The 20,018-nt window shown below is 52.5% G+C and overlaps 1 protein-coding gene across 2 annotated transcripts in view; it reads left to right on the top strand.

Annotated features, from left to right (window-relative positions):
* Positions 1-20,018, top strand: part of CERS4 (ceramide synthase 4) — a 32,065-nt gene continuing 12,047 nt past the window's right edge. For both annotated transcript variants that reach the window (XR_004526055.2, XM_033854454.2), the window contains exon 1: positions 1-158. The gene's annotated coding sequence lies outside the window, so the exon portion shown is untranslated. The remainder of the gene's footprint in view (positions 159-20,018) is intronic.

Below are 20,018 nucleotides of genomic sequence, written 5' to 3'. Positions count from 1 at the left end.
AGCCTGCTTCCCCGCCCCCGGCCGAGGCGGTGCCCGGAGCAGAGTCCGGCTGCGTCGTGCGGGCGGTACGCGTCTCCTTCTCCTCTGCATCTGCGCCAGGCGCGCTCTCTCCCGCCCCGCCGCCGGCCCCTGGTGCTCCCGGCAGCCTGAGCCCCCAGGTAAGCGAACCCCCTGCGCCCCGAACGCGGACCGGAACGCCACTCTCGCGGAGAGCTCCGGCCCCGCCTCCAAGGCCATGGCGCCCGCGGCGGCCCCCAGACGCATGCAGTCCCCCATCAACTCGCCCGGGACGGCCTCTCGGGGCTTCCCATCTGGTCCCAGGCCCAGGCCGCCTCCCCGATAGAGCCCAGCTCCCCCGGGGGCCCGGGCGCCGGGAGCGCCCGAGGACGGGGCTGCGTAACGGGCGGGCCGGAGTGGGGACGAGCCTAGCACGGTGACGCGGGGGAATCCGGATGTGTGAACGCGAGGACCGCGACGGGGGGTGTCGGTCCGTCACCAGAGAATCCATACCTAAGGGGTGCCACCGACGTGCCAGGTCTGGGGATGCAGCCGGGGCCGTGGCCTCGGAGCCCGCAGCGCGGCCGCGTAGACGGCTGGGACCCGCGGAAACAGACACAGATCATTCCAGCCGTGCTAAGTGCGGGAAGACAACACATCTGGGAGATGGGTTAGGGTCAGGGAGGCATTCTCGGAGAAGGTGTCATCCGGGCCTGAGGGGACCAGCCAGCGAGGGGTTTTTAGGCCCAGAAAACAGCAAAAGATTCTGAGGCAGGGCCCAGGCTGGTGTGCTTGCTGAGCGGAAAAGAGGCCAGCGTGGCTGAAGTGCAGTTTGCTGGGGATCCGAGGTGAGAGGAGGTTGGCCCCCGGGGCCACGAAGATAAGAGGCGGATGTGGATTCCGTTCTCAAGTCTGTGGTGACCACGTAGGCTTAGAACAAAGTGAGTGACCGGATCCACTTGTGTCTTAAGAAGACCCAGCAGCTGCTGTGGCCAAAAGAGACCGGAGGAAACCCTGGAGGAGGCTGCTGGTTTGGACCGGACAGGAAGGGGGGGATGGAAAGTGGGTGAATTTGGGTTCTTTTTGTCAGAAGAACACTGCCTGTATTCCCTGCCTGCTCAGAAGTGGGGCAGGAAGGAAAGTGCATGGAAGAGATTTCTGGCACCGGCAGCTGGGAGTGTGGAAGGATAGGAAAACTGAGGGAGAAACACATCTGAGGGTGTGAAGCTGTTGTGACTGAGTCCGATTTCCAAAACCTGTGAGATACCACCTGAGGGGGAAGGTGCCTGAGGACCTGACTCTGAACCCAGGCCAAGTCCAACGTGACTGAGTGCAAGGGGGCAACCTGGATCTGTTGTATGGGGCCACCTGAAATAGAAATTCTGGAGGGTAGTGTTGTCTTTGAAGCCCCCCGACCCCACCCCAAGTCCCTAGCCTCAACTCAGCCCCCTTCCAGAAGGAGCTGCTGTGAATAAACTTGACAGTGGTGGGAGTGCCCAGAGCCTCACTCAGCGCAGCTGGGTCCCTGTAGGCCCAGCCAGGCTGCAGGGAGGAGGCAGTTGGGACCTTCCTTGCCTGCCCTCCCAGCTCACCTACTCCCAGCTGGGAGCCTTGGTCATTGAATTGGCCTTGGGGCCCCAGAGAAAGTTTTCTGGACTTCAGTTTTCCCATCTATAAAATGGGTCAATAGTACCTGTATCTGGGAGTGTTGTTCTGATCAATGGAAGTCTCGGCTATGAAATAGGAAAGGGCTTGGCCAATCCCAGGGCCAGCCTTATGCCTCGGGGGATGGAGGAGGGCTGCAGCACTGGTGGGAGTTCTGGGCCCGGTGAGCCTCCATTTCCTGCTCTGAGAAATGGGAGGAAGGCATAAGGGCGTCCACCTCCAGAACCCACAGTCTGCAGACTGAGTGAGTTAGGCGTGTAAAGTGTTCAGTTGGCCGAGCGCCTGGTGTGACGTGGTCACTGGGCACAGGAGCCGCTGGGATGAGTGTAGCTGGCCGTGGGGAGCTGGCTAGGGCTCACTCCTCCCACCACCCCTGGGATGCCCACAGCAAAGCAGGCACCAGGCGGCACGCTCTTCTCTTATCTGGGTACCACAGGGTTTCCCCTTTCCGGCTGTCTGGAAGCTGCCTCTGACCTTGTCCTGCCGGTTTGAATGTAGTGCTCTCAGGCTAGTGACTTCACCTCCTGGTTCAATTTCTTTACCTATAACATGGGAATAATAGCAGTCATCACCTGAGAGGTGTCCGGCTGGTAATAAGCACCTGTGAAAGCAGAGGGGATGCCCGGGTGGAAGCAAGGGGAGCCCCGAGAAGTGACCTGATTCAGCCTCTGGAAGGGTGCGGGAAGCCTTCTTGTAGGAGGTGACCATCTGCCAGGTTACTAAGGATTTTTAAAAGTTCATGGGCAGAGAGACCAGTGAACAAAGATGTGGAGGGGAAGCACCACAGCATGCATGGGAGGAGCTGCAGGCAGGAGCCAGGAACTCGGCATGGGAGTGACTGCACTGGTCCAGACCCTGACGAGGCTGGACCAGGTGGAGGTGTGGATGAGAGAAGTGGGTGCATCCTGGATAGACTTGAAGTTGAGGATGGGGTGGGGATGGAATAGCCACTGATGGCTAAGCAGGTTCAGGCGCAAGTCAGCAGTCTATTTCCCAGCATCTGGAAATTGTGATGCCGCTAGACACCCAGGTGGAGACCAGGTTGCGGGGGGCGGGGGGGCTAGAGCTTGGGAGACATCCCCGCCCTGGTGGGATGGATTGGAGAGAGGGTGGAAGGAAAGAAACCAGGAGTGGGTGGCAAACCAGAAGCCAAGGGAGCAAGGGCTTCAAAGTGGAAGATGAGATCAGTCTCTGAATCCCCTGCTTGAATAATTTCTCCCCATGGCAGGGGTCTTACTCCCTTATTTGGTTGCCGTTCCTTCCCCAATGCCCAAGCCATTCAGACTGGGCTTCTTTTTGCTATCCGTGAATCGGCCCCTCAGACCCAGCCTGGCTCTGACCAGATTGACACAGAGGAGGCCTTTCTCCTCCGTCAATCTGGCCTTTGTACCTTTGTTAATATGATCCTGTCGCACCAGTTCTCCACACTGAACCAGCAGGATCTCACCTCTCTCCCCGCTTCCTCCTAGGCTCCCCAAACCATATTTTGCTTCAGGGCCCCATGACTGTATCCAAGGAGGGGTCAGGCCCCTGCCAGCGACCCCCTGAGGATCCCCCCCACTACCCTGTGCTTGGCCCCAGCTCCCTCCCACCCTGTCATTGATTCATTCAGCACGTACTTCTGAAGCACCTGTGCTGGGAGGCACTGGGAACTAGCAGTGAACAAAATGAAGCTTCCCTGCCGCCCCCCCCACCCACACCTCATGGATGGAGCTGACGTTCTGGGAGGGGGGCAGCCGGGAGAGGGAAGAAACCTGAAGGATGAGAAGGAGCCAGCCAGGTGGACATCTGGAGGAAGAGCATTTCAGGCAGAGGGACTATCATGTGCAAAGGTCCTGAGGCACGACCTGGCCTGGTATGTTGGAGGTATAGCCGAGAGGCCACTGTGGCTGGAGCAGAGTGAGCCATGGGGAGAGTGAGGAGAGGGGCAGATGAAGAGACTGAGGGTCCTCAGGGCCCCTCAATCCAACAATTGCAGACCCTGGTTGGGCCCTTGCTTGAGGGGTGCAAGGTTGTTGGGCCCCACTGCTATGCGGTTTGCAGGGGTGTTGCTTTGGTGTGTTGTCCCCTGTGTGGAGTGGTCAGTGCACCCTGAAGGCGGAGGAGGCTGGCAGGAGGAAGGAAGAGGAGGCCAGCCCTTTCCTGGTGGGCAAAGCTTCTCCCCTTCCTCCTGCACGTGGCGGGGGGCTCAGCTGACCTGGGAGAATCCCTGGAGGGGCTGGAGGGAATGGAAGGAAGTAGCCAGGGAGAGGGTGCTGATGGAGACAGAGAAGGGGGCCAGGGAGGCGGAGGAGGTGCAGAGCCCAGAGCTGGGTGTTGGGGCAGGATGTTCTCAGGGAGGTGACCAGAGATGGTAGGCAGGGGCCTGGCTGGGCCTTGAAGATGAGCAGCAGAAACCAGAGCAGGTGTGTTTTGAGGATGGCCCCCTCCACCAGCCTGCTGTCACTCCCCTTCCAGGTGTAGGAGAAAAGACTCAGCATCCCTCCTCATCCCACCCCCCACGCCCGTGGACAAGGACCTGGTCACCTGGGCCTGCTCACCCTTCCCACCCACCCCCCCTCATCCAGGTATGCACCAAACCCCTCCAGTTTCAAAGGCTTTACAGAGGGAATTCGGACACTTGGGTGCCGGCACCTAGATCAGTGGTTCTGTGGAGCCCAGACGCTGTGGCCTGGACCGTTCCCCGACCCCCTCCAAATTGGGGATGGGTGCACCTAAGGGCACCTCCCTTTGGCCCTGGCTCAGCATTTTTTTTTTTTTTTAGGCTGCACTGCCCACGGCATGCGGGATCTTAGTTCCCCAACCAGGGATCGAACCCGTGCCCGCTGCTTTGGGAGCGCCGAGTCTTAACCACTGGACTTGCCAGGGAAGTCCTCTTGGCTCAGCTTTGACCGTGATCCTGGCAGGAGTGATGGGGCCACAGCTGGATCAAGGCTAACCTATCGGGAGATGGCAGGGGACAAGGGCAGTGACGGGAGGGGAGAGCAAGCAGGACGAGCTCTGGAAATGTCAGCCTCTGGGTGTCATTTCTCCATCTGAGCTGTTGGCTAGGGCAGGTCTAAATATAAGGTTGTCACCTCCCTGCCCTCACCTCTCTTCACTCCCCGCTCTGTTCCAGCCCCAGGGGCCTCATCTTCTATGCCTTGAATCAACCAGGCTTGGTCCTGCCTCAGGGCCTTTGCACAGGCTGTTCCCGCTTCTTAGAATGCTCTGTCCCCACGGCCTCCTCCCTCATCTCTCTTTTTTTTTTTAAATAAATAAATTTATTTATTTATTTTTGGTTGCTTGGGTCTTTGTTGCTGCGCGCAGGCTTTCTCTAGTTGCGGCGAGTGGGGGCTACTCTTTGTTGCCGTGCATGGGCTTCTTCTTGCGGTGGCTTCTCTTGTTGTGGAGCACGGGCTCTAAGCGCACGGGCTTCGGTAGCTGTGGCACACGGGCTCAGTAGTTGTGGCTCGCGGGCTTAGTTGCTCCGTGGCATGTGGGATCTTCCCGGACCAGGGCTCGAACCCATGTCCACTGCATGGGCAGGCAGATTCTTAACCACTGCACCACCAGGCAAGTCCCTGGGCCACAGATTTTAAGGCAGTTCTTGGAGGAGGTATCAGGCTGTCTCTCAGGTGTCTGCTTCCTCTAACGTTGTTCTTCTCACTGGCAAAGTAGTGACTCTGAATTCTGAAATGGTCGCCTTTTTTATACAACCAAATTCACGTGACTCTATAGACATGTTGCAGTTTATGGAATAGGATGCATTTATTTGACCTCAGAGCCTGTATGAAGAGCCCAGGGAGCAAACCTGAGTTGTGGGTCCTGGCTTCGGTGAAGTTGACTCTGAGGGTTAAGGATTTTCAGGATCTTTTCCAGGGGTACAGCATGAAAGTCTCGGTGCTTGAGTTGAAAGAATTAGGCAGATGCTTGCGGTGACTTCTGCTAGCCAAATAGGCTGCAGATGCTTGCCTGTTTCAACCTGTTTCAACCTATGACAGCATTCAGCCAGGACTCTGAGATGAACCAACTGAAATTTTGGAATTCGCTGAAAAGTCATGACTTCGGACCTTGGGAAGTCTAAAAAGGACACGAGACGGCTTCCCTGGTGGCACAGTGGTGGCCAGTGCAGGGGACATGGGTTCGAGCCCTGGTCCGGGAAGATCCCACATGCCGCGGAGCAACTAAGCCCGTGCGCCACAACTACTGAGCCTGCGCTCTAGAGCCCACGAGCCACAACTACTGAAGCCCACGTGCCTAGAGCCCGTGCTCCGCAACAAGAGAAGCCACCGCAATGAGAAGCCCGCACACCACAATGAAGAGTAGCCCCCACTCGCTGCAGCTAGAGAAAGCCCGCGAGCAGCAGCGAAGACCCAACTCAGCCAAAAGCAAATAAATAAAATAAATAAATGTATAAAAAAATAAAAAGGACATGAGGCATTTGCATACAAGGCTTGCTCATACATTACCTAGAGATTGGTCACAGAATATTTAGAAACCATCACTGCAGCCATGGCTTTCATTCAGAGTAGTTCTTTACAGAGAAACAGAGGCTAGCTGTCTCTCTCTGATTACTGAAATATTCTCTGATTACTCCCCTTTGTAAATGTTACCAGCATTTGTTTGTATTTTGCCTAGACATTCTCCACTGCCTTACCCATGCTGATTTAACTTGGCTGCCCTGAGGAGGTAATTTTTGAGCTCGAGGCCTGAGTTGGAGCTGGTGGTGGACACCCACAGGAAGTGGAATTTGTTGATTGCCTCCCCTCCAGATCCCTCTCTCCACTGGGGAGACAGACACATCCCTGGGCAGTTACAATGCAGAATAACCTGGGCCAAACAGAGGGACCACAGGCTCTCTGACCCAGCCTGGCAGTCCTGGAAGACTTCCTGGAAGCAGTGACAGGCAAGCTGCTTACTTGAAAGGTTAGGGGAAGGTGAATAGTGATCCAGGTGGAGGAAACAGCCTAGACAAAAGCTATTGCATTGGCAGTTCCCTGCCGGTCCGGTGGTTGGGACTCCACACTTTCACTCCCGAGGGCCTGGGTTCGATCCCTGGTCGGGGAACTTCGATCCTGCAAGCTGAGCAGCATGGCCAAAAAAAAAAAAAAGAAAAAATTAGGCATCTGGGTACTGCATTACAGCGATGTTTCTGAGATGTGAACAGACCCTGGGAATCAGGCCATGGACACTAGGCTGAGAACCAGGGAGTCTGGTAGCTGCAGGAGGTCAGCAGGGTAGAGGGGGCGTGGGCAGGGCCAGATCACAAAGACCTTGGTGATGAGTGCCAGGCGCAGACGGAGGGGTGCCCCCCACGTGGGCCCCCTCTCCAGGGCTGGGGAGGGACAGGCCTGTAGAGTGAGCCTCTGTGGGGTTGCTGAGAGAGTGATGGATGGGAAAGAGGAAGTGCTTAGTCCCCAGTTACACAAACACCCCTGGTTCTTCTTTTTTTTTTTTTTAACACCCCTGGTTCTTAAAGGGCCACGGACAGACTCCCCCTGGGAACCTTTCCCTGCGCCACCCCTGATGAGCCATCTCACACGTGCCCTGCTTGGCTCCCCGCCCTACCTAGGTGGGCAGGCAGGCACTGGGGTGATAACTCCTTCAGTGAAGGCGCTGCTAGCCTGAGGCCACCCGCCAGGAGCAGATCCTCCCAGGCTGGCTTACTCTGAAGTTCACGGTTAGCCTCTGTCCTCTGGGACCCTGACAGGTCTGCAGGCCCCTGTTCAGCTGTATGTCAAGTCAGGGGGTACTGGGGCTCCCAGCTCTTGAGGCCACGCCCTCTCCCCATCCATCCTCACCACTCTTCCTTCTAAAATGATGCCTTCTCCGAGTCCCCCATGCAGAATTTGCCTAAAAAGATCTTCTGGTCCTGTCCCACCCCTGGGCTGTGTGTCCCCAAATTCCTGCCCAAGCCAGTAGTTCCCAGATCAGGCTGCCCACCCCAACATGCTCTAGCCCCACCCCCTGAAGACACCCCTACCCAGCTGTGCTTCCCAGCCCCCATCACCTCTCAGACGCCAGCCACTGGTGACCTCTTGGGGGCAGAACTTCGCTAATCTGAAATCCCAAGGACAGCCCACGTGCCGGGGTTGTTCACAGGAGAATCACCCCCTTCTGTGGACATCGAGGCCCAAGGCTCCCATTGCTGCCCCTGTGTCTTTAAGGCTCAGGTGACAGGCACTTGTCAACTTTCCCTTGAACAAGGAGGGCTCAGACCTGGGCTGGCAGGCTCACCAGAGTTCAGTACCAGCCAGGACCGAATGTCATCTTCTTTTCCTCGTGTTTGTTTTATGGCCACTGTCTGCACGTGATGCTGAGAAGCTGGCTTTCTCTTTCTCTTTTTTTTTTCCATTATAGTTTATTGCAAGATATTGAATGTAGTTTCCTGTGCTATACAGTAGGTCTTTGTTGTTTATCTATATATAGTAGTTTGTATCTGCTAAGTTCAAACTCCTGATTTATACCCCCCCCCACCCCTTCCCCCTTTGGTAACTAAATTTGTTTTCTATGCATGTGTCTGTTTCTGTTTTGTAAATAAGTTTCATCTGTATCATTTTTTTTAGATTCCACACATAAGTGATATCATAAAATATTTGTCTTTGTCTGACTTCACTTAGTGTGATAATCTAAGGGCCATCCACGTTGCTGCAAATGGCAGTGTTTCATTCTTTTTTATGGCTGAGTAATATTCCATTGTATATATGTGCGGCATCTTCTTTATCCACTCATCTGTCGATGGACACTTAGGTTGCTTCCATGTCTTGGCTATTGTGAATAGTGCTGCTATGAACATAGGGGTGCATGTATCTTTTTGAATTAGAGTTTTGTCCAGATAAATGCCCAGGAGTGGGATTGCTGGGTCATATGGCAGCTCTATGTTTAGTTTTTTGAGGAACCTCCCTACCTGGTCTCCATAGTGGCTGCACCAATTCACATGCCCACCGACAGCGTAGGAGGGTTCCCTTTTCTCTGCGCCCTCTCCAACGCTGGCTTTCTCTTTCGGGGAAGGAGATGTGGATGGAGGGAGGCAGCCTGGGCAAAACCCGGAGGCAGAGAGACCAGGGCAGAGATGGCCACAATGATTGAGATGAGAGACGGGGCCTCGTCAGCGGGAATCGAGCAGAGAAGGGGGGACTCGCTTGATTGTTATGGGGGAGATGGATGCAATTGTGGGACCTGGTGAGTAGCTGAGTGTCCAGGGTGATGGGGGGTGGTGAGGAGGGATTGGGATGACTCCCAGATTCCTGTCCCCGAAGACTGGGTGCATGGTGGGATCTTAGCCAAGAAGCGTGCTCAGGGTGGAGGATAACTTGAGTGTGATACATCTGGGCAAAGTGTAGCCAGGCAGTGTTGGGTTAGCCGGTTTGGCATCGGGGGAGAAACCTGGCAGCTGCAGGAATCTGGAAAACCAGAGCACAGGCACACCGATTGTGGCTTCCGGGTGGGTGAGATTTCCCAGGGAGAAAAGCTGGTATGAGAGGGTACAGGACTGGCATCATTTAGGGCCAAAGGAGAAGAAAAACATCTTGCATTAGGTTAGGCAGGCTGCCACGGTTGTTAGGAGAGCCAGACAGGGGGGCAGACATACTACTAGGAGGTCAGGAATCCACGGACAGAGAGTTGACCACTGGGATTGGCCTGGGCCAGGGGGCGGTCACCGGCGACCCAGGCAAAGTCCAAAGTAGCGAAGCAGAGATGGGGAGAATCACAGGCATAAAGGCAGCAGGTCCCGTTTTCCAAGAATGCGTAGGCTGCCACTGCTGGGCTGAGGTTCCGTGAGCCCATGTTCATCTAGAACGCTGGCTGGTATTGAGCTAAGTTCACGTGCAGCCTGGCCGTTTACCAACCGTGTGACCCTGGGATGATAAGTCAGTCCATCCGTGCCATGGGGACAGTAACCGCATCTCCCCTGGAGCGCAGGGAGGTGGGCGCTTGGGGCAGTTGGCGCGGGGCCTTCCTGGAGCTAGCGTCTTTGGCAACACCTGGGGTGGTACCAACACCGGTGTGTGGAGCAGTCGCTGCTATGGGTGTGAACAAGGCCTGCTGTCCCAGGAAGCAGTTTGGCTTTTGCTCCTACTTCATTCTACCTGAGACCGCCTCCATGAATGCTGTCATCTGGGGGCAGCAGAGGGGCCCAGCAGCCAGCTGGTGGGAGAAGTAGGGCAGGTGTTAGACCAGTTTGGGCAGAGGTGGGATGCCGTCAGAGTGCAACCTGGAGCCCACAGTTCCCTCCACCCTGGAAGGTGGGTAGCAGCAGCATCTTGGGGGCTGACCTTGACTGGGAATTAGTTTCATAAATGGTGAACCGGGAATGGGGGGCTGCTTGCCAGCCGGAAGTGCCCCCTCTGAGCCCCTTTTTCTTCTCTCTTCTGTTTGGTATTTTCTTTTATCTCTCTCCAAACTAGTTAGCTCTGTCTTCTACAATCTCCAATCAACTATCAACCCCACAGTGGGAAACAATTTTTTTTCCTTTTTCTCTGGATAAATAATGCTTCCTTCTTTGTTTGCCCTTGCACCATGTATATTGCATTTTATTTATATAGTTCTTAAGGTATAGTTGATGTACAATATTGTATATTTAAGGTGTACAACATAGTGATTCACAACTTTTAAAGGTTATACTCCATTTATTCTTATTATAAAATACTGGCTATGTTCCCTGTGTTGTACAATATATCGTTGTAGCTTATTTATTTTATATATAGTAGTTTGTACCTATTAATCCCCTACCCCTGTCTTGCCCCTCCCCCCTTCCCTCTCCCCACTGGTAACCACTAGTTTGTTCTCTGTATCTGTGAGTCTGTTTCTTTTGTGTTATATTCACTAGCTTATTTTGTTTCTTAGGTTTTACATATAAGTGATATCATAGAGCATTTGTCTTTGTGTGACTTACTTCACTAAGCACAATACCCTCCAAGTCCATCCATGTTGTTGCAAATGGCAAAATTTCATTCTTTTTCATGGCTGAGTCCACGGTGAATTTTTTACTTCAAATATTGTATTTTTCAGTTTTAGAATCCCCATTTGGTGCATTTTTATAATTTCTGCTTTTTTTTTTTTTTTTTTTTTTTGCGGTACGCGGGTCCCTCACTGTTGTGGCCTCTCCCGTTGCGGAGCACAGGCTCCGGACGCGCAGGCTCAGCGGCCATGGCTCACGGGCCCAGCCGCTCCGCGGCATGTGGGATCTCCCCGGACCGGGGCATGAACCCGTGTCCCCTGCATCGGCAGGCGGACTCTCAACCACTGCACCACCAGGGAAGCCCCCTTGAGTATATTTATAATAGCTGCTTCAAAGTCCTTATCTGCTCATTCCAACATCTGGGTCACCTCAAGGTCAGTCCCCATTAATCTCCTTCTTTCTTGAGTATGGGTCATGTGTTCCTGTTTCTTCACATGTCAAGTAATTTTGGATTGGATTGTATGCTGGACATTGTGAAAGATAAATTGTAGACACTCTGGATTCTCTTGTGCTCCTCTGAGGAACATTGATTCTTTTTTTTTCATAGGCAATTAAACTGGCTGGACTCAAGTTCCAAAGTCTGTTTTCCTGTAGTGAGAGGCAGGTGTTATCTTACTTTTAGCTTTAGCCGGGCTGGTGGGAGTCTGCCTTGCACATGGTTTAAGGGTTAGCAAGAGACTTGCACAGCATTTTTGGATAGAATTTGGACTCTTTTTTTTTTTTCTTTTTTTGGCTTTTTCCTTTCCTGCATGTTCTACTCCATTGTTGAACTGTTGTGGTCTCTTTGGGCTCTGTCTTCTCATTTTTCAATCTAGTTTCTATTTCCGGTAAATAACAGTGAAAAATGGGAAGCTCGTCCCGTGCTGTTCCCTTATGCCAGGTATAGACTCCCCTCCAACTTCTACCTATCTTTGGTCACTCTCTAGAGCAGTACTGCCCAGTAGAATTTTCTGCAATGATGGAAGTGTTCCATATCGACACCAATAGCACCCAATATGGTAGCCACAAGCCACACGTGACTATTGAGTGTAGAAATGTTGCTGATACAACTGAAGAACAGAATTTTAAATCGTATTTAATTTTAATTAATTGAACTTTAAATGGCCACATGTGGCTAATGGATACCATATGACAGCACCAGAGCTTTCAGGTAGTTTTTTAGTATGTAGTCCGGAGTTTATCATTGTTATCTCTGAGAGGGCGGTTCTGATGCAGCTAACTCCGCTATTACCAAAGACAGAACTCTTCTGGTGGTTTTCCATTTACATGAGTTACATATGAGGCCATTAGTGTCTGTCTGCATTTTGCTTTCATTTTTTTCCACTCAGTGATCCTCCCAAGTCCGTGAACATAGAGCTTTTCCTCCTCCCCTCGTCCCAACTTGATATTTTCTTAATTGAAAAAAATTTTTAATTGTGGTAAAACACATATAACAAAAAGTTTATCATCTGGACCATTTTTAAGTGCACAGTTCAGTATTGTTAAGTATATTCACATTGTGGTGTAACCAATCTCCACGACTTTTTCATATTCCCCAAACAGAAACTCTCTCCCCATTAAACACTTAACTCCTCACCCCCTCCCCCAGCCTCTGGCACCCATCATTCTACTTCCTGTCTCTATAAATTTGACTCCTCTAGGGACCTCCTATAAGTGGAATCAGACAGTATCTTTTTGAGACTGGTTTATTTCACTGAGCATCATGTCCTCCAGATTTATCTGTATTGTATCTTCTCCTTTTTTTTTTTTTTGCGGTATGCGGGCCTCTCACTGTCGTGGCCTCTCCCGTTGGGGAGCACAGGCTCCGGACGCGCAGGCTCAGCGGCCATGGCTCACGGGCCCAGCCGCTCCGCAGCATGTGGGATCTTCCCGGACCGGGGCACGAACCCGCGTCCCCTGCATCGACAGGTGGACTCTCAACCACTGCGCCACCAGGGAAGCCCTATCTTCTCCTTCTTTTAAACACTTATGTAATATTTCATAGTATGGAATCCTGAGGTTTCTGCTCCCCAGCATTGGACATCCAGGTTGCTTCCAGCTCTCACTGGAAGGGAGAGAGGGGGGAAGTCCAAAGGGACATAAGGAAATATGGGGGAGTGATGGATATATATGTTCATTATCTTGATTGAGGTGATGATTTCCACCAGTAGGTACATATGTCAAATGCATTGAATCACACACTTTAGACATGCATGGTTTCTGCATGTCGTTCAATAAAGTCGTGTTGGTTTTGTTTTTGTTCTTTTTTTTTTTCAACTGTAATAGCCCAAGCTCCCCTTACACTCCCATCTGTACACTTTATCCCTCCCAGTCCTGTGCAGGTAACCTATCAGATCCTGCTGCCTCACCCCCGCTTGCCTCTGGGGCTGGGCCTGCTCATTTCCCTCCTCAAACTTCCAGAGACCTGCTCCCCTCTCCTCCCTCAGTCCTTCTTGAAACCTCCCTGACCGAACCCCCAACACACACGCACACTAGGTGATGCTGGGGACCCCAGAGATCTCTTCCTGGTCTGACCCTCCCTGTCTGGTAGTGGGAGAGACTCAGCTCTCTAAGCTCCCTGGGGCCAGCCAGGGCTGAACAGAAGCTTTGAAGAAAGACCTAGGGTGGGGTGGGGCAGGGCTAGGGAGGGAGCTCTGCTTCCTTAGGGTGGGAGGGGTAGAAAAGGCCTCTTAAGGAGCGAATTGAATCTGACCCAGGTCTTAACTGGCCCAGTGAAGGGGGTGTGGGCACTTCCGGAAAAAGGCACCACCTATGTAAAGGCCTGGACTGCTGGGAGATGCTCTTGGGAACCCTAGCACCTGGGTGTGGGGTAGTGCAGGAGTTATAGGAGGGAGGGAGCAGATTCCAGGAGGTCGGGGACCCCACTGTCAGCCCCCAGGCAGCTGCAAAGCAACCCTCGTGGCCCCACTGTTGGTTGCTTTACTGGGGGGCAGTAGGGGGCTGCATCACCAAGGGGTGGCGGTGTAGGCTGTGGTGAGGAGGGGTGGCCAGTGGGCTGCGGATTCTGGGGGACATGGCCTGGCTCACCCAGACCCCTTAGTCTGCCCGGGACAGGGTTGGGGGGTGGTATAGATGTTAAGAAAGCAAAGTTCAATCCTGTGTGAGCTTCTGGGGCCCTGAAAAGGCTCGGGGACAGCTTAGGGGTGGTGGTGGTGTAGGACCTTGTTCCCTGGGAAACCTTGATAGGCAGAGACAGGCCTGTGAGCCCTGAGCTCACTGGTGGGCAGAGCAACTCCCTCCCCATCCTGGAGAGCTTCTAGCTCCGACTCACTCCCTTGTTGGCTGCGTGACCTGCGTCCAGCTGCTCCTTGCTTTGAGCCTCTGGCTTCCCGGTTCTGAAACAAGGAGGCAGTGGACCTACACCATGGGGATCAAGCTAACCTTGCCCAATAAAGCAGGTGGTTTCTTTTCCTAGAAAGTTTGACCACCTGAGCCAGAGTCCTCCCATCCACCCACCTGGCCATGTGTCTGTTCTACCTGCTTTTTCATCCACTTAGCAAACGTTTAGTTGGTACTTACCATCGTCCTGGGCCCTGAGGATACAGCAGTGACTAAACAACATTCTTGCCTTCCTGAGGCTTATGTCTTGGGATGAGGCAGACAAACAAGTGAATAAGAAAACAGATCAAGTGGGGGGAGGGGGCTGAAGCAACGAAATAGGGTAAGAAGATGGTATAATATGGTGGCTTCTTTGGTAGTGATCTGAGAAGGCTTCCTGAGGAGGTAATTCTGAACTGAGATGTGAATGATGAGACAGAGGTTGTGTGGGAGGACAGCACATGCAAAGGCCTGAAGCAGGAATGAGCTTGATGAATTGGAATCCCACCAAGCAGCCATTACAGTAAATTGAGCTAGTGTGGGGGAGGTGGGGGTGGGGTGGGGATACTAACAGGGCCAGAGTGTGGAGGGCAGGAGTGTGTCTAAATATGAGGGGCCGAGTTGAGGCAGAGCCCTGGACTTGGGGCCCTCCTTAGGGTCCTTGAAGGTGGTTTCTCCTGGACTGGCTGCATCTCTGGTCATTAGCACCCCGCAGGGACCCTGCTCAGAGAGGCCAGAGTGGAGGAGCCAGGGCCCAGTGCAGGGGCGGCTGTGGTTATCTACAAATAACCCCCACTTAGTCCATCATGTGTTCCCTGCCTGGGCCTCCAGCCGAAGGAGTCAGGTGACCCCGGGCAGCAGGCGAGGCTGCAGGGGCCGGGTGAGTGTGCATGTGTGTGTCTGTTCTTCCCTGGGCAACCCAGACATCTGGCGTATGAATTGATTTCCTTCTTTCACAACCCCGGGCAAGTCCTACACTTCCAGCTAGATTTAAAATAAAACCAACCTTTGTGCACAGCCCTGCTGTGCTGGGCAGTGCTGGGGCCTTTGGGGGTCCAGGGGAGCGACAGGGATCCTGTGCTCATTGCCCCCTCCACGTGTCAGCACAAAGCCCTGCTCTCTCACGCTCTCTCTCTCTCTTCCCCAATCTGGGGATATTTTTAGCCACTAAGAAGGATTATCAGAGTCTGGCTCCCAGGTGGCAGGGGCAGGGCTGGGAGTGGGACCAAAGTGCCTTTAAGAAGCAGCGGGGCTGGGAGACCCGGCTGGGGAGAGGGGGCAGGGTGCGGTGAGGAGGACGAAGTCTCAGGCTGGTTAGGCTAGACCGGCCACCCATTTGGCGATTCTCCAAGTGACTCCTCAGCAGCCCTGGGTGAGCCAGCGCGGGCTCATTCATTCGCTACAGCTTTAAGGAAAGGCTGCAGAGGCCGGGGTGGGCGTTGGGGGAGGGGCGGTGGGGTGTGTGTCCGGGAAGAACCACTGGGAACCTGCGCAGACCAGCACCCTCCTTTCCAGACTGCTCCCCATGGCCCCCTCCTCTCTACTGCTCATAGTAACTGTGTTGTACTTAGTGCTCGCTCCACCCCAGGCATTATTCCCAATCCCTTCCGTGTGGAGGCAGGGGGCATTGTTATTCCCATTTTACAGATGAGGGAACTGAAACACTGAGTGGCAAGGTCAATGACAAGGTCAATGATGGGTAAATTGCAGGAATCAAAGCCACTGCAACAGCAGCATGGAGCATTTACAAACTGCTTAGCTTCCTGAGCCCCCACGACGGTGCAGTAAAGCAGAAGATCTGGCTGTACCCATTTTTCAGATGGGGCAGCTGAGGCCCAAGGAGGCAGAGTGTCACAGGGAATGAGCAGAGGAGCCGGGGTCCAAAAGAGGAAAAACGAAAGTTGAGGAGGAGTGCCTCCCTGACCCTCGTTTCTGCCTGCCCGTCGGGAGGAGGGCATCTGTCAGGGGCAGGAGTGGAAGAGAAGTTTGAACCTTGCTGGTCATGGATGCCTGGTTACAGCCGTACCTGAGCCCCTTCTGTGTGCCAGACACTGCCCATGTGTTCCACATGCAGGCTCACTGGCCTGCGCGACCACAATGCAAGGAAATGGGTGACTTCTCAAGCCTCAGAGTCTCTTCTTTATCAAGAGGGTAAAGGGGGTGGGCAAACAGACAGACACAGGTTACAGAAAGGGTAGGAGGTCCAAGGCCAAGACCTCTGCAGTTAGGTTGTGTCAGTCTGAAGCCCCCTTGGAAGGCTCGCAGGTTTGGAAAGTGCATTTCTGTTTTGCCCTTCTGACTTGAGGATCAGAAAGGACGATGCCTGCTTCAGCTGAGGGGACTGGGGTTTGAGGATGGTCATGCTTCCTTCCTTTTCCACCCTCCCCCCCACCAAAAAGACTGCCTGGCCAGCTTCCAATGTCACAGTGAATGAGGCAGAGCTGGCAGAGGGTGCTTTAACTGGATCTGAAGTAGGGGCAATCGGGAGGTGCCTCCAGGAGGAAGTGGCAACTGAATTGGGTTTTGAAGGATGCATAGGAGTTTGCCAGACAGACATGAGGGCTGAGACCTTGCAAGCTTTCCCCACCATTTTATGTCCTCAGCACCCAGCATGGGACAATAAATATTAGATGGGCATTCTAGGCAGAGGACAGTATTTGTAAAGGCTGGGGTGTGTGAAATCATACAGTGTGTGTGATTGTATCAGTGTGTCAAACAGTGAATAGTGGGCTTTGAGGCTGGGGACATGGGCAGAGGCCTGGGATTACGAGATGCCATCGCTCTTGTGTGTTCTCACTTGTCCCCAAAGCTCATCATGACATGCTAGCACCATGGCTGTGGTGGACCCGATCTTGGGTGGGGGGAAGAACATGGGGCTGGGGGCTTGGACCCCTGGGTTCTGGCTCCAGCTCTAGCTGGCTGGGGGCCTTCCCAGGATGCCCAGCCCACTTATATCTGCACTGGGCATCTGCACTGCCCACTTATATCTCTAGCTGGCTGGGGGTCTTCAGATGGGTGGGAGGGCCCCTCAGGAGAAGGCTATAGATGCCCTGTGGTGGGTGTGGCTCCTGCTAGGAGGCTGTAGAGAGTGAGGCCAGGAATTACGGGCTGGGTGTGTGCAGTTATGCCCCAGTGGGTGCATGGGATCAAGCGAAATTTGCCTGTTAGTGAAGTTGGTTTCTTTTTTTTTTAAACCATTTTTAAAAAATTGAAATATAGTCAATTTACAATGTTGTGTCAGTTTCAGGTGTACAGCACAGTGATTCAGTTATGTGTGTGTTTGTGTGTGCGTGTGTGTGTGTGTATATATATATATTTTTTTTTTCAGATTCTTTTCCATTATAGGTTATTACAAGATACTGAGTATAGTTCCCTGTGCTATACAGTAGGTCCTTGTTGTTTATCATTTTATACATGGTAGTGTGTATATGTTAATCCCAAACTCCTAATTTATCTCTTTTTAGAGCGATCAACCACCTGGGCAGAAGTTCCCCCATCCACCTGTCCAACTGTCTATTCTGTCCGGGCCTCCTGAGCCTTGTGGGTCTAAACTAGCTACTGTCACACGCCTGTCTTTTTTTTTTTTTTAACATTTTTTTAAACTATCTATTTGCAGATGATATAATCTTTTTTTTTCTTTATTTTTTTTGGCTGTGTCAGGTCTTAGTTGCGACACACAGGATCTTCGTTGAGGCATGCGGGATCTTTTCATTGCGGCCCAAGGGCTCTTGCGGCGTGCGCGCTTCTCTCTAGTTGTGGCGTGTGGGCTCCAGAGCGCGTGGGCTTTGTAGTTTGCGGCTCGTGGGCTCTCTCGTTGAGGCGCCCAAGCTCAGTAGTTGGGGCACACGGGCTTAGTTGCCCCGTGGCATGTGGGAATCTTAGTTCCCTGACCAGGGATCAAACCCGCATCCCCTGAATTGGAAGGCGGATTCTTTACCACTGGACCACCAGGGAAGTCCCCACACACCTGTCTTAAAGAAAAATGCACAACAGGAGCGCTGTGAGTTTACGTTTTGTTGGGTCTTTACTGGGGACTATAGCCCTGAAGAAGGCCACTCAGTAGCTCTAGGGAACTGCTCCAAAGAGGTAAGGGAGGAGCCCGGATATATACAGGGGTTTTTGCAACAAAGACCAGGTAGTCAGAACATCAGAAGATTACTGTTAATTAAAAGAAAACCAGATAGCTCAAGTTAAGGAATTCTGGGCTTTTCTCTGTATGGGAAGATGCAAGAATCTGGGCTTACTGAATTCATTTCCTTGATATGCACCTCAGCTGTCTGGGCCAGTAATCTGTGCTTTCTCATCCTGAGTCTCCTCGGGGTGCACTGTCGTGGGTGGGTGTAGCTAGATGGCAGGCATCCTGCTTCCATCCTGAGTTCCCTCAGGACTCACCGTGGGGGGAAGGGGGACAGCAGCTGTAATGTGGCTTGTTGGCTGCAACATCCTTTGCTTACTGATACAGCAGGCAATATTTTTTCATGGACACATCCCCCCCACTTGTCTTGTCCAACACCAAACCCACCTCCTGCCCCCAAATCCATTCACCATCCTGGTTCACCCAGTTCCTCAGACTCTTGAGAATGTTTCTTTTTCTGTATTTGACTGGTGATATTGTGATTTATAGTGAGAAGTAGATATTTGGCCTTCCTCGGTTCCTGGCACAGAGCTTTTAAAACCCTGAGAATTTCCTAAGTGATAAGAGGAACAAAGGTGCCTTTTGTTATGTTAATGAGGCGACTATTGGAAAGCCCCCCACTCAGGTCACCTAAGGATGGGACTGGTTGCCAGGGGAACCAACCTCTTGATGAAGGGGTTGGAACTTTCATTCCCACCCCTGGACCTCCAGTGGCCAAGGATTTAATTACTGCGACTATGTAATGAAGCCACCATAAAAACCCTTAAGGATGGGGGTTCGGAAAGCTTCCAGGTTGATGAACGCGAGATTTGTGGAGACGTGCAGGGACTGGTGCATCTGGGGAGGGCGTGGGAGCTCCGCCCCCTTCCCCATACCTTGCCCTATGATTCTTTCCATCTGACTATTCCTGAGTTATATATCCTTATATAATAAATCGGTCATCTAGGAAGTAAACTGTTTGTGTCCTGTGAGCTGCTGTAGAAAATTAATCAAACCAAGGAGGGCTCGTGGGGACCTCCATCTATGGCCAGTTGGTCAGAAGCTTGGCGTCTGAAGTGGGATGGGTACAGCCTTGTGCGACTGAGCCCTCAACCGGTGTATCTCCAGGTAGATGGTGTCAGAGTTGAGTTGAATTGTAGGATACACAGCTGGTGTCAGAGGTGATGTGGGGAAAAAACCCACCTGTCGGAATTGAAATCAGAATCATCGACCTTTTTTTTTTTACGTATTTTATTGAAGTATAGTTGCTTTACAATGTTGTGTCAATTTCTGCTGTACAGCAAAGTGATCCAGTTATATATATATACCCACACATTCTTTTTCATATTCTCTTCCATTATGGTTTATCACAGGACATTGAATATAGTTCCCTGTGCTATACAGTAGCACCTTGTTGTTTATCCATTCTATATGTAATAGTTTGTATCTGCTAACCCCAAACTCCCACTCCATCCCTTCCCCACCCCGCCTCCCCTTGGCAACCACAAGCCTGTTCTCAATGTCTGTGAGTCTGTTTCATAGATGAGTTCATTTGTGTCATATTTTAGCAGAATCATAGACTTTTTCAAGGCAAACATTTTTTTTTTTTTTGAGGGATAGGAGTTTATTAATTAATTAATTTATTTTTGCTGTGTTGGGTCTTCGTTTCTGTGCGAGGGCTTTCTCTAGTTGTGGCAAGCGGGGGCCACTCTTCATCGCCGTGCGCGGGCCCCTCACTGTCGCGGCCTCTCACGTTGCGGAGCACAAGCTCCAGACGCGCAGGCTCAGTAGTTGTGGCTCACGGGCCCAGTTGCTCCGCGGCATGTGGGATCCTCCCAGACCAGGGCTCGAACCCGTGTCCCCTGCATTAGCAGGCAGATTCTCAACCACTGCGCCACCAGGGAAGCCCCAAGGCAGACATTTTAATCTGCACAGAGAAAGGGCCCACAACATAGATGCACAACTCAGTGAATTTTCTCA

Source organism: Tursiops truncatus, chromosome 3 (genome assembly GCF_011762595.2).
Source record: "Tursiops truncatus isolate mTurTru1 chromosome 3, mTurTru1.mat.Y, whole genome shotgun sequence".
NCBI classification, from domain to species: domain Eukaryota; kingdom Metazoa; phylum Chordata; class Mammalia; order Artiodactyla; family Delphinidae; genus Tursiops; species Tursiops truncatus.
The sequence above is the reverse complement of the archived record's forward strand: the minus strand, read 5'-3'. Positions and strand labels throughout refer to the sequence as shown.